This window comes from Pituophis catenifer, unplaced genomic scaffold (assembly GCF_029215685.1).
Source record: "Pituophis catenifer annectens isolate HBS135680 unplaced genomic scaffold, rPitCat1.0.hap2 SCAF_2, whole genome shotgun sequence".
Classification (NCBI taxonomy): Eukaryota; Metazoa; Chordata; class Lepidosauria; order Squamata; family Colubridae; genus Pituophis; species Pituophis catenifer.
In genome coordinates, this window is record NW_027256882.1 from 284,592,706 (window position 1) to 284,604,528 (window position 11,823).

At 44.2% G+C, this 11,823-nt stretch overlaps 1 protein-coding gene across 1 annotated transcript in view; it reads right to left on the reverse strand.

Moving 5' to 3' along the window:
• MAPK4 (mitogen-activated protein kinase 4) overlaps positions 1–11,506 on the reverse strand; it is a 115,638-nt gene extending 104,132 nt beyond the window's left edge. The window contains exons 1-2 of the mRNA XM_070935991.1: positions 11,363–11,506; positions 7,023–7,077 (exon numbers count right to left, since the gene is read on the reverse strand). The gene's annotated coding sequence lies outside the window, so the exon portion shown is untranslated. The remainder of the gene's footprint in view (positions 1–7,022; positions 7,078–11,362) is intronic.
• Between the last annotated feature and the right edge of the window lie 317 nt (positions 11,507–11,823).

An 11,823-nucleotide genomic window follows, 5' to 3' on the forward strand; every position in this document is an offset into this window, starting at 1 on the left:
TCCAATGGGTGAGTGTTCTGACCTAAGCTTCCCCATAAGCATGAAGCAGAATCCTGGTCCTGACAAAACCCCTTTTAGTAAACAAACAGTGAATTCCTCTCAGTCACCTTCAGCGAAGTCTTTCAGGGGAGAGTTTACAGTCACAGACCTTATCTGGCTTGGCGAGCTGCCAGGCCGATATCTTCAAAACTTGGCAAAGAGTCTCGAAGAGTCACAAACCAATTAGGCGAATGAATTGTCTCCTGCAAACTCCACTCCCCTTTCGCTCCTCTTTTGTTCCCTCTTGGAGGGGCCATCGTCCACCTGTTGCCTTACTCCCAAGTCGACCCTTGTTCTTTAGCTGTTCCCTTCGCCTGGCAACTCTGCCCATGCACACACACTGGGAACAGGCTCCAGCTGTTCGTCTGCCTCACTGATGTCTGACTCTGAAGGCAGTTGATAACTGGCATCTGGCTCTGGCCCTCTCTCTGCTTCTGACGCAGAGCCCTCATCAGAGCCTTCCCCAGACTCCAGGACTGGCCCATGTCCCTCCCCAACCTCCTCGCTGTCCGAATCTGCTGCCAGCTCTGCTGGCCACTGGTGGGTCACAACAATGAGTGGCCCTTCTTTATTTAATTTTAATTTAATTTTTAATTTTTATTTATTTTTATATGCCGCCCTTCTCCAGAGACTCAGGGCGGCTTACAATGCGTTAAGCAATAGCCTTCATACTTTTGTATATTTTATACAAAGTCAGATTATTGCCCCCACAAACCGGGTCCTCATTTTACCCACCTTAGAAAGGATGGAAGGCTGAGTCGACCTTGAGCCTGGTGAGAATTGAATTCGCAGTAATTGCAGGCAGCTGGATGTTAAATGCTGCCTTAGTAGGAGGCATTAGCCTCTTACGCCACTCAGTCTCCTCCTTTATACCATCTACCTCCTACCGGCTGAAAAACATAAGGGTGATTTGTTTCTCAATTCAAAGGGAGAAAAGGGAGAGTTTTGGTGTCATTATTTTGCCTATCTCTGCCACATCCAGGCCATTTCTCTATTCATGTTGTACCTTCAAATCATTTTTGACTTCTAGCAACTATATAAACAGGGCCTGATGTTTTTTAGCAAGTTTGCCCTTCAGGTCTTCTTCCTAGGGCTGAGAGAAATGATTGAACTCCTAGCTGGTTGAACTCCCGGTCTCCAAGTTCCTAGCGCTTTAACCCCTACACCAGACTGCCTTTCCACGATATCTTTAATCCTTGTGGCAGGAGGTCAGCACAGAGAGAGAAAGCAAGAGGCTTTCAGCAGAGGTGGCTATCAGCAGGTTCTGGCCAGTTCTGGAGAACCGGTAGCAGAAATTTTGAGTAGTTCGGCGAACCGGTACATACCATTGCTGGCTGGCCCCACCCCCATCTATTCTCTGCCTCCCGGTTGAGTCCCAATTGATTGGGAGGAAATGGGGATTTCCTCATTCCCTTCTCCTGGAGGGGGGAGGGAATGGAGATTTTACAGTATCCTTCCCCTGCCACGCCCACCAAGCCATGCCCACAGAACCAGTAGTAAAAAAAATTGAATCCCAACACTGGCTTTCAGGTTGTTGTTGTTGTTTTTTTATATATATAAATACTTTATTGAATTTTCCAAAATAAAAAGATAATAAACAATCTCTATCTTGATCAGAGGTACAGTGTTTATACAATTTGGTAAATCATACGTTAAATACATTCCTTCCTTAGCTATACAATATTCTACACAATATGAGTCCAATTCCAATGCATAACAAGTCATATCCTACAGTCATACTTTTATCTTGTTCTTCAACCAGTTATACCAATTTCCCCAAACTTCATAATATTTAGAATTCTCCTCGTTTTTTAACTCGCTCGTCAATTTTGCCATTTCTGCGCACTCTAGAATTTTATTTATTAATATTTCTTCTGAAGGCGTAGATTTATTTTTCCAAAGTTTCGCAAAGGCTAGTCTAGCCGCAGTTGTAATCTGAATTATGAGTTGCGTATTGTTATTGTTAAGGCCATCTTCAGTCATACCCAAGAGGAAAGATTCTGGGGCTAGGACTATCTCCTGTCCCGTTATTTCAGAAAGCTAAAGTCGGATCTTTGACCTTTGATCAAAGGTCAAAGACAAAGGCTTTCAGGTTGTTTTTTGGCTTCTTAGTTCCAAAACTGGCAAGACTGTTCCCATACAAATATGAGTTGTTTACCTTCATATTCATTTAAAAGATTCATGGTGTACGTATTTCCCAACTCAGCAAAGCTCCCTATTAAAAACATGTTAGCCAATTCATCAAACACCTTTTAAAAGACAAGTTCCATGTGGATTCCAATCTCACATCAGCCATCTAGAGATACGATAACAGCGCTCCAATATTTGAAGGGCTGCCACAGATGCTATTCTCCAAAGCATCTGAAGGCAGAACAAGAAGGATCAATCAAGGTTTAATCAAGGAGAGAAGCAACCTAGAACTAAGAAGAAATTTCTTGATAGCGAAAACAATGAATTGGTGGCATGGCATGGCTTGCCTTCGGAAGTTGTGGGTGCTCCATCATTGAAATGTCCTAAGTTTCTCCTTAGAGAAGCAGAACAATTAATCAATGGAACAGTTCATCTCCAGAAGTTGTGGATGCTCCAGCACTGGAGACTTTTAAGAAGAGACGGGACAGCCACTTGCCTGCAATGGTATAGGACAGGGGTGTCAAACTCGATTTCATTGAGGGCTGCATCAGGGTTGTGTTTGACCTCCGGGGGCCGGGGTGGGCGTGGCCAGGGTGGGCGTAGCTGGCTTGACGCCACTTGTTTCGGGGCATCTGTGGTGGGCCGAGCGCTCTGCCAGCAAAAACAGGCTCCCGAGCTCCATTTTCGGCTGTCACAGCCTCCTGCAACCCTCTGCCAACGAAAACAGGGAGAGCTCCGTTTTCGTTGGCAGAAGCACCACGGGCCAGTTCTTTGTGGTTTCCAGGGCAGCCCAGCGGGACAGATCTAACTATTCTGTGGACCAGATCTGGCCCCCAGGCCTTGAGTTTAATACCCCTGATATAGGGTCTCTTGATTGAGCAGGGAGTTAGACTAGAAGACCTCCGAAGTCCCTTCCAACTCTGTTACTCTGTTACCTGGGAGGAAGCACTAGCGAATTTTCTGGGCCTTCCTTAGGAAAGATTCTAATCTCAGGATTGTCTCTTCCGAGAGAGCAAGTCTATTGTTCTTAAATATATTAATATTTTTAAAATGTGCTACTGTATAAAAGTGATTATTTTCTGTTTAACGAGGTATGCTATTGTGTTGATTTCAAAAATTCTTAACCAAGGAATCAATTAAAGTTCACAATTCTAGTTGTACTATTAGGAAATACCAACCGACCAATACCAATCCAACTTCCTTTTTTTGGACATAGAACAGCAATCAGATGATGGAACTGTAACAAACTACAATGTACCTGTAATCTAGCCTGCCATTGATGCTTAGCATATTGAATGATCAGTCTGTTGAGGTCTATTCAATAAACCATAATTCAACAGTTTAGCATGTTTTGGAAATGCGGCCCCTAATTAACATAACATTTGAGACTTTTCAGTTAAGTGCAATGATCATATATCAATTATTAGTGCTTTCAAGTTTAATACGAGCTTTTGAGAAAGCAAAGTACTCTCTGGTGTTCATTTTCTTGGTCCTCACCAATGACCTTGTCAATGAGAAAAACATTCATTATTATTGCAGGAGCCTTGGTGGTGCAGTGGATTAAAGTGCTGTTAAATAGCACTTAGCTGCCAGCTGCCTGCAATTACTGCGAGTACAAATCTCACCAGGCTCAAGGCTGACTCAGCCTTCCATCCTTTCGAGGTAGGTGAGGACCCAGATTGTGGGGGCAATAAGCTGACTTTGTATAAAATAGAACACCGCTTGGAGGGGCCAAAAAGCCCTACTAAGCAGGTATATACAAAAGTATGAAGGCTATTGCTTAACGCATTGTAAGCCGCCCTGAGTCTCCGGAGAAGGGCAGCATGTAAATCGAACCAATAAATAAACAATAAATAAATAAATTATTAATGACCATTTTAAAGCAAGTACAGTACCATCAGTGACATGGAAATAAACTGATTTATTTTTCTTTCCTCAGACAGGACAGCCTATCAATCTATTCTCTGTTATCCCAGAACCAGACAGTTAAAACTACAAAGGAGGTTGAGAGGCTAAAGATGTAGAGGAATTTTCTAACAGTATGAACTGTCATCCAGCGGAACGGGCTGCCACATGAAACGGAGAATTCTCCTTCATTGCTGGTCTTTAATCACAAGCTGGACAGTGCTACTGCTGTCACCATGTTACTGAATACAACTCCCAATAGCCCTAGGAAGCACAGCCAATGGTGAGGTATGTTGGGAGAAGTAGTTCAGCAGGATCTAAAAATCCACAGGTCACTGTTCTTGTTTAAAAGACACTTGCTTTAAATTATGCACATGTCATTTCAAATGTGAAGACACTTAACATCAATAACCAGCTTTCAAATGAGATCTGCTCATAATCTGACATCCAGAGCGGGTTCATAGATTGTACCAAGTCAGATTTCTTTAAATAGCATCTCTAAATAATGTTAGTTATCACCTTTAAAGCGCTCCATGGCTTAGGACCTGGGTACCTACGAGACCGTCTTTTGCCACCAATAGCCTCCCACCGACCAGTTCGTTCTCACAGGGAGGGACTACTCAGGGTACCATCAGTCAAATTATGTCGACTGGCGACTCCCAGGGGGAGGGCCTTCTCTGTGGGGGCTCCAACCCTTTGGAATGAACTGCCCCCGGAGATACGGAATATCCCTGATCTCCGTGCTTTCCGCCGTGCCCTCAAGACCCTGATGTTCCAACAGGCGGGGCTAAACATACGAACATGTGAATGATTTTTTAAATGTTATCTAATTCTGGGTTTTATTTAATTGACCAAACTAAGTAATAATTTTAATTAGCAATTTTATGATGTTTGTGTGTCTATATTTTTCTTGACTGTACACTGCCTTGAGTCCTACGGGAGGACTCAAAGGAGTAGCAGAGATGACAGTTGCTCTTTAAAAATTATGATTTAAATCGAGTTGATTTAAATCAAGGCTTTTTACTAGTGATTTAAATCATGATTTAAATTGTGATTTAAATCAACTCGATTTAAATCAAATCCACCCTGGCGGGATTTAGCTTTGCTAAAAAGCAGGATTTCCTGCTTTCTATCAAAGCTAAACCCCGCTGCACAGCTGATCATCGGAAATACCAGTTCAGAGGAACCAGTAGCATTTTTAACTACTGGTTCAACCGAATGGGTAGTTTTTATCACTACCGGTTTGCCCAAACTGGAGCGAACTGGTAGCATTTCACCCCTGATCCTCTCTTCAACCCACACAGTCCAGCATCCACTACGCAGGGGCTCACAGAGTAAACAAAGCACCGATATTCTTGCAACCAATTGGAGAGGAATGACGTTCATTTGCATCACCGCAAAAAACTCATTCATATTAAACCTCTTTGGCAACAGACATTAATGGAACAGAAATATCTCTTCCTACAAGAGAAAGTGGGTGTACAAAGAACAGAGGGCTTTGAAGTTTAACTTCACTGTTGGATTACTTGTTAACTACCTTTTTTTTAAATACAGCAGATAGATGACTGATCAGCTGGTTGCAAATAGATTTGTAGAAATTTATAAATTGTGGCCCTCTTTTGCGAGAGGGGGGAAATCTATTATTACCATAATACATCTATCAGTATTCAAATAGGGGAGGACCATATAGGAATATGTGTTTCTGTCTTTTGCTTTTTTCTTAATGCACATTTTTAAATGCTCTGTCTAGTTTTACCTTTGTGTTTTTTTTTCTTTTCTTTTGATTTTTGCCTTTTTATTTTTCCGAATAAAATACAGGTAGTCCTTGACTTACAGCAGTGGTTTAAGTGACCATTCAAAGTTACAACAGCACTGAAAAAAGGGACTTATGACCGTTTTTCACACTTACGACCATTGCAGCATCCCCATCGTCACATGATCAAAATTCAGACTCTTGGAAACTGACTCATATTTATGACGGTCGCAGTGTCCTGGGGTCATGTGATACCCTTTTGCGACCTTCTGACAAGCAAAGTCAACGGGAAAGCCGGATTCCCATAACAAGAATCTTACTTAACATCTGCAGTGATTCATTTAACCAACTGGGGCAAGAAAGGTCATAAAATGGGGCAAAAGTCAAATGAACCAATGTCTCGCTTAGCGACAGAAATTGTGGGCTCAATTGTGGTCATAAGTCAAGGACTACCTGTGAAACCGTACCACAAACAGACATCGATGCAACAGAAGTATTTCTTCCTACAAGGGAAAATGGATGCACAAAAAACATTTGGTAAATGCTGGCTCCAAACTTCTAAATGTTTAGAGCAGGGGTCAGCAACCCGCAGCTCTGGAGCCACATGTGGCTCTTTCATCCCTCTGCTGCGGCTCCCTGTCGCCAGTCAGCTCTACAATTGATAGGGCTTTTGGTTAAGACCCGTAGAGGAAAAAATGACACCTCGCTAGGAAGAGACTCTGTGGTGGGGGAACAGGACTTCCAGTCAGTTCCAGAATTGAATGGGGGGCTTCCAGTTAGGACAGTGGTTCTCAACCTGTGGGTTGGGACCCCTTTGGGGGTCGAACGACCCTTTCACAGGGGTCGCCTAAGACCATCGGAAAACACATATTTTCAATGGTTTTAGGAATAATTTTAGGGTTGGGGGTCACCACAACATGAGGAACTGTATTAAAGGGTCGTGGTATTAGGAAGGTTGAGAACCACTGAGTTAGGACCTTTGAGTGTTTAAGGTTGCCGACCCTCCGGTTTAGAGGGATAGCAAATGAAAAGCAAATTAAAAACAAGTCCGTTGCAAGGGAAATATGACCAGGTCATATTTATGTGGGAGGCAGTTTGGAAAAAAATGCAAGAGATAATTCCTTGAAAAAATTGGGAGGGGGGGGTGGCGGGGGGAGAAAAATGGAAGATCCCTTTATGAAGAGCAAAAACTCACCTGCTCCTCTGTCCTGATTCTGACAGCTGCCAGAAAGGTGAGCTCTGGAGGAGGCCTGCAAGGAAGACAGGAGGACAATGGCTGTCTCTGAATGTGAAGGTTGCACAGATGCCTCATGATCTAAGATGCCCTCAGCTGACCTTTCCCCGGGTGAATCTGTACACTCTTCTTTCGGAGCTATCAAAAGCAGCAATTCCCACCTTCTGGCAGGACATGCCAAAAACTCACAAAAACATTACACGAGGGAAAGAAAGCCTTCGTTCACATCCTGAATGCGCAATCCATCGATATGGTGACAGAATATCGTGATCCCATCGTTCAGTATTCTTTATGTGCAAATGCAGCATTTCCCTTTGCTTTTTTCCTCTCATTCAGTGCTGTTATCCTAATGTCAAACTCGATTTCATGGAGGGCCGCATCAGTTGTGTTTGACCTCGGAGGGCCAGAAGGGGGGATGTGGGGTGTGGCCGGGAGCGTGGCCATGGTTGGCATGGACTCGTGTCGGGGGCACCTGTGGTGGCCAAGTGCTAAAACAGGACTTCCCTCAGACTCTCCCTCACTCTCATTATAATCTCCTTCCTTCCTTCCTTCCTTCCTTCCTTTCTTCCTTTCTTCTTCCCTCCCTCCCTCCCTTTTTTTCTTTTTCCTTCCCTCTTCATTCTCCTTTCTTCTTCCTTCTCCTCTTTCCTTATTTTTCCTTCCTTGCTCTCTTCCCATCTTCCCTTCTTTTTCTTTGTCTTTCCCTTTCTCCTTTCCTGTCCCTTCTTGCATGCTCAAATGCAAAAGGGGAAAGAAACATTTCTCCTTTTGTTTTGATTTGTTTTTAGTTTGTTTGAATAGCTTTCTGCCAGCAAGAACAGAGTCTGGGGGGCCCCCGCAAACTCCATTTTCACTAGCAGAGGCACCGTGGGCCGGTTCTTTGCTGTTTCCAGGCCAGATCTAAGCTCCAGCCTGCGGGACTTGAGTTTGACACCTCTATTCACTGAGAAGATATACCTAGTTAGAGCGCTGTTCCTATGGTGCTCAAAGTAATTTCCTTCCGTGGTTGCATTCACACGACACCAATACAGGTCGTGCTCAACATAGAACCATTTGTTTAGTGACCATTCAAAGTTATAACAGCATTGGAAAAAAAACCAGTCCTCGCCAGTGGTGAAATGTAAAATTTGTTACTACCGGTTCTGTGGGCGTGGCTTGGGGGGTTAATATGACTGAGTGGGCGTGGCCAACTTTTTTTTTTTTAACTTTTAAAACCATTTTTTCTACAACCTCTTCGGCTGATCAGGCAAGTCAGCTAGGATCGTCAGAGGCTTTCTTTTTTTTTTAAAGCCTCTGACGATCCCAGCTGACTTGCCTGATTGGCAGAGGCTTTTTTTTTTTAAAGCCTCTGACGATCCCAGCTGACTTGCCTGATCGGCAGAAGCTTTTTTTTTTTTTAAAGCCTCTAATGATCCCAGCTGACTTGCCTGATCGGCAGAGGCTTTTTTTTTTACTTTTAAAAGCATTTTTTCGGCCAAAGAGGTTGTAGAAAAAATGCTTTTAAAAATTAAAAAAAAAGCCTCTGATGATTGCGCAGCTCAGCTGGGCAATGGGGCGGGGGGGGGCAGCGATTTTTGCTATCGGTTCTCCGAACCACCCGCCTCCATCATTACCGGATCAGGCAATCCAGTCCGAACTGGGAGCATTTCGCCCCTGGTCCTCGCACTTACAACCATGGCAGCATCCCCACACATAGTCACGTGATCAAAATTTGGGCGCTTGGCAACTTGTATTTACAAAGTTGTGATGTGTCTTTGGGATCATGTGATCGCCATTGGCGATCTCTTCCCACAAGCAAAGTGAATGGGGAAAGCCAGATTGGCTTTAACAAAACAGTCTGATTCGCTTAATAACTGCAAGTGATTTGCTTAATAATCTTAGCAACAAAGGTCATAAAATGGGGCATGACTTACTTAACCGCCTTGCTTAACAACAGAAATTCTAACCCAATTGTGGTTGTACATCAGGGGCCACCTGTAATATGTAGGCTTGCTTCTTTGCCTGTCAGCCTGAGATGTCAATGCAGCGTGGAAAGTCACTCCATACTGACTCAAATGCCTTGTTTGCTTCAGAGAATTAAAAATCTTGCTGGAAAAGATATGGATGAACCAAAACTTCTGAGACCTTCAGTTAACACTTTCAGGACCGAGATTGCATTGTCTTATGTTAATGCCAAACATAAGTTGCATGTTCAGGTAATTGACCATTTCTTTGCATTTGATTTATTATCCCAAAGGTGCTTTTTCAAGAGGCAATTGGATTTTGTTTTTTCTTTGAAGACATTTCACTTTTCATCCAAAAAGCTTCTTTGGCTCTGAAGAAGCTTCTTCGATGAGAAGCGAAACATCTTCAAAGGAAAACCAGGAAGTCCAATTGCCTCTTGAAAAAGCTCCTTTGGGACAACCATGACCTGGATGACTGAGAATCTCCATAGACATTTGATTTATTCATTACATGCTCTCAGATGAGTGTTGATTCTTTACATATTGATAGAATTTCTCATTCTTTGCATTCAGTGTCCTTAAGATAAAACTTCCAAGCTGAGGCCAGTTCCAGAAATGTACATAAGTAGCTCCTTGCAATTTTATTGCAATAGAACAGAACTCAATTGCTAATACCTGGTCTAGTAATTAAGGCTCCGGAGTAGAAAAGTGGAGATCGGGAATTCTAGGCTTGTATTAGATACAAAAGTCAGTTGGGTGATTTTGGGCCAGTCACTCTCTCTCTCAGCCCAATCCTCCTCACAGGATTGTTGCTGTGGGGCAAATAGGAGGACGAAGGTATATTCACTGCCTTGAATTTTTTTATAAAAATAATACAGGCAAGATACAAATAAAGAATAAATATAGCATAGTGTTTCTGTTACCTTGTTCAATGCTTCTCTGTGAATGGAAGATAATCTGAGTTGGCTTAAATAGTAATAAAACTTGATAACTTGAACAGTGTTAATACAAGGAGTTGCTGCAGTTCTATCATCAAGTAAATGTTTGAATTTCATTCTAGGAATGAATTTCAGAATTACAGAATTTCATTCTGTAATTTCCAATGTTAAAATTTGTTTTCTCCGCATTTTAATACATGCAGGTTGAATAGAGGATTTCGCTCAGATGTGGAATCAAAACACTTCCGTTAGATACAAGAATAAAAATATATGTATATGAAGAATGCAAAAAAAAAAAGAAGAATAAATACTTGAAGAAAATATTTATTCTTTATTTGTATCTTGCCTGTATTATTTTTTATAATTTTTATTTTAAAAAAATCTTAATTTAAGCCGATGCTTCCCTAACCCTTGTCAACCCCGCTCATCACTCTATATTCTAGGAGAGTATTTATTGAGATTAGAAGCAGCATTTTTTATTATTCATATTAAAAAAGAATTAGGAGAGGGGAATGCAATCAGACAGAAGTAGCATTCCGTTTTAGAGATCTAACATTGGATCCACTCCCAGCATCTCGGGCTCTTTCCCACCAGCTGATCCCAGTGCTCAGCTCAGCACCACAAACGGCTGATGCCCCTCTCTGGGTCGGTGCTCACTGATCAGCCACACTGCCAAATTCCCAAACCAGGGCAAAATTACAACTCCCGGAAAGATGCTGCAGCGCTAATGTCAACACAACACAATGCAACACAATACCGTAGAATGTCAAAGGGGGAAAAGGGTCTCTCTCTTTTGCTTCAGCAAGGTTGGTCTGCTGTAAATAAGCCACCATCAACCGGGTTTCCCATCTCGGCTTCATTCACAAACCAACAGCTTCAAAGCCCAGCTTAGTGGGGGCTTCTTGAGTTTTGGGGTGACTTAATTTTTTTTTTAAAAAAATCTGGGTTTATATCCCGTTGCTGGTTTAGCAAAATGGGGAAGGGGGGGGCAGGTTAGATAAGGAGGCTCTGGTGACCAGGGTCATTCATTCTGGGCACGTCTGAACGGGTCCCTTTCGGAACAAACCAGCATCGGATCGGGACTGGGTTGCTCCCAGGTCCACAGCTCTGCCCTTTTCTTCTCCGGCCATGCCTCTCTACCCCGTTGGGGATGCCGCCGGCTCAGCTCCGCTTCTGGGCTTTCCAGCTCGGATCTTGGCTCGAAAGGTTTGCGGGGACGCCTCGTGTGGAAGCGAGAAGCGAGAGAGCCCGGGAGGCAGGCAAGGCTGGCTGGCTCCCTCGCATCCTCCCGCGTCCTGCGTGGGCGCCTTTATTTATTTATTTCGATGCCCGGGACGCCTCCCTCCCTCCCCCCCCCCCGGGCTCTTCTTGGCTTGCAACTCCTCCAGGGAGAAGCGGGAGAAAAGCAAAGGTTACTCACCGCCCAGGACCCAGCCCTGCCCGCCGGGGCGCCCGGAGAGCTCGTCGGCTCCTCTCTCTTGACCTGCCCCGCTGGCTCTTCTGGGCTGAAGATGCTGAGGAAACCTCAAGCGGGCGTCTGACCACTCAGGCGCGCCGTCCTGCTGCCTCCTCGCCCCGCACGGGCTGCCGAGGGGAGCCAGCAGCCCCTCCCCGTGTCGGGACCCGCCGCTGCCTCTTTTCCAGTACAAAACCCGCAGCAACAGAACGCCTCCCGGTGCCCGGCCCACCTGCATGACGTCATGGGAGGCCTGTCAATCATTGGGCAGCCACCTGCTGTTAGCTCGGGTTGGTTGCAACCGGGGTGGAGGGCGCGGTGCGATCAAGGAGGGAGGGGGGGGGCAGAAGAGAAGGGCCAGGGGTGAATAACAACGTTTGGGAAGGGACCTTGTAGGTCATCTAGTCCAGGGGTGGCCCTTTTAC